Below are 5,825 nucleotides of genomic sequence, written 5' to 3' on the forward strand. Positions count from 1 at the left end.
GGATGTTAAATTAATGTTTATTGTATAACAAATTTTATAATTATACTAAAATTTTTAACAAATTTTATAATAATATGCTTCTCGATCCATATGTTACAATATATTAATATATATATATAAATGCCCATCTCGACCCACGCGACCCACCAAAATTGGGTCGCGTGGGTCGAGGTAGTGAAGCACAAGTGCTGTGCTTCACAGCTTCACGACCCAACACTTTGTTGGGTCGTGAAGCACTTCACTGTGAAGCACTTCACTGTGAAGCACAAGTGCTTGTGCTTCACGACCCATGAGTCGTGAAGGCTTGTGCTTCGCGACCCAGGGTCATGAAATCGTGGGTCGTGATACAATTTTTGGTTTCACGACTCAGGGTGGATCCAATAAATTTTATATCTCAAAATAATTTTTTTTTCGATATTTGGATTTGTTGTTAAATTGTTAGCCAAAAAATTAGAGGATGAAAGGTTGAGAAGAAAAATATTTTTTGTGGAGATAAAAAATGAAATGAAATTTAGAATTGAGTCGGGGAAGATAAAAAAATTGAATGGAGTCAGTTTTTTTATTTAAATAAATTATAAATTTTATTATATATAAAATTAAAATACACTAATAAAAAAATTAGTTTTTAAACAAATTTTAAACAAATGATAAAAAGGTAAATTACATTCACTCTCTTTTTCTTAATAAACTCTTCCGTGCCTCCCTTTTTCCTCATTTTCCCAGTTTTCTCAAGATCCAATCGATTATTTCTTCCCTCACAAGTGCCAAACGCTACAAACTTCATTCTCAAATTGTCGCCTCTTCCCTTCCAAAACAAACAATCGCATTGAAGTGGAGTCAGCGGCCGAGTCCAGCGCCTGTAGAGCACCCTGACGCACTCAAGAATTGTTGTCTCTCAGAAAATCTAAACACACGTCCACGTCGCCTCCGCTTCTTCCCTTCCAAAACAAGCGAATTGGAGTGAAGTTTCAATTGCTCGCCGGAGAACACGGCTGCCGAGGCCAGCGCCTGTATACAGCACCCTGACAAACTGAGAATTTTTTTCTCTCTCGGAAGATATAAAATACGTCCACGATTGACGTAATCTCGGACGCCGTATATGTCTTCCTCGATAATTCGACCAGTTGGTTGAGACGCTCGACGTCAGACATCCTCTCCTTAGTGTCAACAAAACGGTATTTATTGATATAATTTTTTTTATCATTTCTCAAGAACCAGAATTCTGCATATGAGAAAAAAGAATAATGAAATTAAAAGGATGAGTTTTATTGTTCTAGAATATGTACATCACAAAATTTATCTCCTGAGATGTGTGGTAGACATCTTTCTCCCTTTCTATTATACTTTACTAGAATACGGTTCTATTTTTTCCTCACTGTAAAAAATCTGTTCATGATGCTTTCCACCATGAAATCTGTTGGTCTTTTGATACAGAAGAAGGGCAGGATGAATATGAGAAAGATGGTTTCATAGTGGATGATGTTGATGAAGAAGAGGGGGAGGAAGAATAAAACAGGGGTGATAGTGATGATGAGAGGCAAAAGAAGAAGAAAAGGAAGAAAAGGTTATTTATTTATTTCATCAATCGCGTGGATACTTTTATTTACAATATTCACTCTGCTATTCTGTAGTCCAGGGATGAAAACATGTTTTTTTCCTTGATAAAAATGTCTCTGGTTCACTATAGGGACTCTGAGAGGAATTATGTGCTTGATGAAGATGATTATGAACTTCTTCAGGCGAGCAACATCTCCGTTCCTCGCCCAAAACTTACATTTAGAAGTTAACTATTGTCATGTGTGGATGTAGGTGTTAAATGAGCTGAAGGAGGATAGCGAATATGGAGAAGAAACATTAGATTAAAATATGAAAATACTGTTTTAGTGTGATTAAAGGAACTGTGCCATACAATCTATTACCATATATTGAAGGATCTGTGCCATACTACCCCCCCCCCCCCTTAAGTTTTTATACATCTACCACTACGTACGGAGAGAGTATTACAGAAACTACCTTAAACTCTTGGTATTGCATCCCTTTTCGCAAAACTACAACATATCTATCACTATATATTAAAGGCAATGGTGTCATACCAATTACCTTGGTCTCTTTTTATGTCAGGCCTCTTTTTCAATGGTAATCCTACAGTATAGAGCCGTCTTATTTTAAATAGAGCAAATTAAATATCGTTCTTTTACGGTTTGGTATGTCAGAAGTGACTATACTAAAGTATACTAGATTATAAAAATTATCTGTCATATATTATTAAACAAAAAACATAGAAGTTTACCAAATAGAATTCATTTTTTCGTATATCTAGATGAAGTGATGTGTTATCTAGCTGTTATTATGTACTAAACAAGATAAAGGCATACTAATTTTGTAATGCCCGGAAAATTAATCCCAGTAATCGGTAATTATTGAGTTATAATTGGATATGATTATGAAAGGATTAATCGGGACATGAAATACACATAAGTGTGAAAAGTGTGTGTATTGGTGCGAAGGACTCACGCACATGCGCGAGCCAAGGCGCGCACATGCGCGCATCGTACAGTGGGCTTCGCGCATATGCGCGAGTGATTGCGCGCATATGCGCGAAGGAGACAGTAGCCGCGCCCAGAATGCCGAAGATCTCGCGCATATGCGCGGAGGGTGTCGCGCATATGCGCGAGCTGTTGTGCGGAGACCCGAAGGTCTCGCGCATATGCGCCGAGGAACGCGCGCATATGCGCGAGACGTGGTTGGCCACGGGCGAGCCACTTGCTCGGCTGCATGTGTGAGTATATATATATATATATACATGCAAACATTTCTTCAGAAAGGAGATCGAGAAAGAAAGGAAGCCGAGGGATTTCGATTTCAAATTCAATCGTGCGATCAATCCGTCCGCCTGATTTTGATTCTGACTTCGGTACCGAGTTCCTAGCAACGTAGGCTACACTTTGACGTAAGTTTTGCTACGTTTTGACATGCTTTGAAATTATGCTATTGTCAGAATTGAATGGAACTCATATATGTTGTTCTTGACATAGTAGACATCATAGAATCGAAGTCAGATTAAGAAATAGACTGATTATGAAATTGTTATGATTTTCTGATTATAATCAGTTGATACCGGACAGATTTGGATTATGGATTGATTATAGATTGTATTGGATATGGGTTATGGATTGTAACGGTTATCTGGTGATATGGTATTGACGGGAATATGGAGATTGTACCGTTATGCCGTTGATTTTGAATTAAATCGAGAATTATCAGATTGTTATTGATTCGAGTGGTATATTGATATGAGATTATTCATATTGTCATTACCAGACAGACTGTGAATTCAGGACTTCGACTGAGCAGGAAACCGAGACTGCAACGAAAGGTATAAGTCAATGTGGTATTGGGAGATGGACTTAAGTCGGTTTAGACTTGGGTTTCCCTAAATCACATACTTTATTTTATTGCATGGATATTTGCATTACCTTGATTAATGTACTTGTCCTCTTGGAATTAGATGACATGTATTAGGCTAGTTATCTTGTGACAGAAGTGCCGGATAGTGGTGGTATCGCCACGGCACATTGCACGATGTCTCAAGATAGGATATTAGCGATAGAACTACAGTCCATGACGGATAGGTCAGGACACTGGATGTATGGTTATATCGAGTAATGGAATCCATTACGGAATTCGATATAGGAACACCATATTTGGTTATATCGAGTAAAGGGGTTGGAATTCTTCTATTACGGAATTCGATATAGGAATACCGGGGCACTGGTTATATCGAGTAATAGAAATTATGGTTCCATCCTTTACGGAATTCGATATAGGAATACCACATCTGGAAACCGGGATCCCTAGACTAGGATTGAGTCTAGTCTTAAATGATGTAGCTACGAGTATTGTTTATGTTTCGGATTATGATACATATTCATGTTACCTGATTACATGCTTTATATTTGTTTATATGATTGCATGTTTCATTGATTTATACTGGGAGTATATTCTCACCGGTTTATCCGGCTGTTGTCTTGTCTGTATGTGTACTTGACAACAGGTGGGACAGGATCAGGGTCCAGGAGATGAGAGAGATCATGATTAGCGTGGAGGCTCCGGACTTGGACTAGAGATAGGGTTGAACACTTGACTTTAGTTTTAAACCCTAGTTTGAATAAATGTTTGTGATACAGGAGTTGTATTTTATATACTGATATGTATATATGTTTTGATGTCACTACGTTCCGCATTTTAAAAAAAAATTTAGACCCTGTTTTAATTGATTAATTAGTCCCAATTATGATTAAGAACTTGATTAGCGTCCGGGTCCCCACAAATTTAGTCTCTTGGTATGCACTCTCTCATTTTTCAAAAGGTAGAACTTAAATATGTGGCAATAGCATCATGCTTAGAGGTTATAAACAAGCCAACAATTTTGCAAGTCAAATGAAGGACATTACATGAATCTGTTATGCACCATTATACAACAACTAAAAGGAGTCAATACCTCTAGGTTTGCATGTATTAACTATTAAGTATTGTTTCATACTCACCATACCTTTCTCAAGTTGGCTTCTTTGTCACGTGCAATTATGTGTAAGAGGTCATACATTTCTTTTGCATTGTAGTCACGTCCATAAATTAGTTGCTTACGTACGTTTCAAGTATTTATCCTAATGTCACCTGTGATATCATTTTCGCTGTCATGATGTTATTGCTATTGTCTAATTTCAAACTATTACGTACCTGATGTAGTTTGGGATTTGGAAATGGCGTGCCTGCATGTTCAAATTTACATGTTCATCTTATAGCACAGAACATTACATTAATTTTTTCTACACCATTATACAACAACTTTGTCATCATCATTGTTAATTTGTATCTCTTCTTATGCTGCAGGACCAAAACCTTCGGAGTTATATGGAAAGTATACATGGAAGATTGATAAGTTTTCACAAAATTAATATGTGGTTTGAACTTTGTATTATGGTTCGCTTCCATACGAACATGAAGGAGTCATTTTGCTGAATTCACTATTGTTGTGGTAAATAAAGATCCTAAAAAATCCAGATTAAGATCTTACACGGAAACTAAGATCTGTAATTTTATTCTCAATTAAAAAGGTAAACATATGAATTTCTTGGGTTTTTTATTTTTAATTTTTAGAATTAGAAAAGTTTTCTATATTTTCTTGCTAGAAATACAACAAACAATATAATATATTTGCTTTATGTTCTCTGTTTAATTTTTACCATTTTTGTATTTTTTATTCTTTTCATCTTCTTCACATTTTATTATATGCAAGGATTTCACAAATTGTGCAAGAATCTCAAAAATATTTTGGATGGTTGTGTTTGACCTTCATTTGTTAATGAGACTTTAAATCTTTTGATGATGAAATGTTTAGATCTTTGCTATTCTCTTTCGTGTATTCTGTTTCTGTTTACGTCGGTGACCATTTTTTTTGGCAGGTAATATTGAAAAAATTTCTCCTTTAAATTTTAGTAACGGAGAATCAACTTTGGTTTTCCTTTTCAGTTCATTAATTCATAAGTCTTTTTAATTTTTTTTTTGTGTATCGATGCTTATTTTAATTCCGTGGCGCATGCGTGAGAGTGAGAGCTTGCATTGATGCGGCAATGTTCAACTTGAATGCTACAATTATGATAGTATCCCGGTGTATATCTAAGTGATTTGGTTAAGGATTGGTTTAAAATTTTCGTGAAGTGATTAATTGGTATCATATTCAACTACTTTTCTATTTCTCTCACGTGTGCACGTAAAGGTGGTCGTCATGATAATATATAAAATAAAAAAAATTTACATGTTAT

At 35.9% G+C, this 5,825-nt stretch overlaps 1 long non-coding RNA gene across 1 annotated transcript; it reads left to right on the top strand.

The window, feature by feature from the left end:
* Window positions 1–714: 714 nt before the first annotated feature.
* LOC140809499 (uncharacterized) lies at window positions 715–5,130 on the top strand. The gene is made up of 2 exons (XR_012113117.1): window positions 715–1,564; window positions 4,894–5,130. It is a non-coding gene; the product is annotated as an uncharacterized lncRNA (long non-coding RNA).
* The last annotated feature ends 695 nt before the right edge of the window (window positions 5,131–5,825 follow it).

Source organism: Primulina eburnea, chromosome 13 (genome assembly GCF_022965805.1).
Source record: "Primulina eburnea isolate SZY01 chromosome 13, ASM2296580v1, whole genome shotgun sequence".
In the NCBI taxonomy this organism is placed as follows: domain Eukaryota; kingdom Viridiplantae; phylum Streptophyta; class Magnoliopsida; order Lamiales; family Gesneriaceae; genus Primulina; species Primulina eburnea.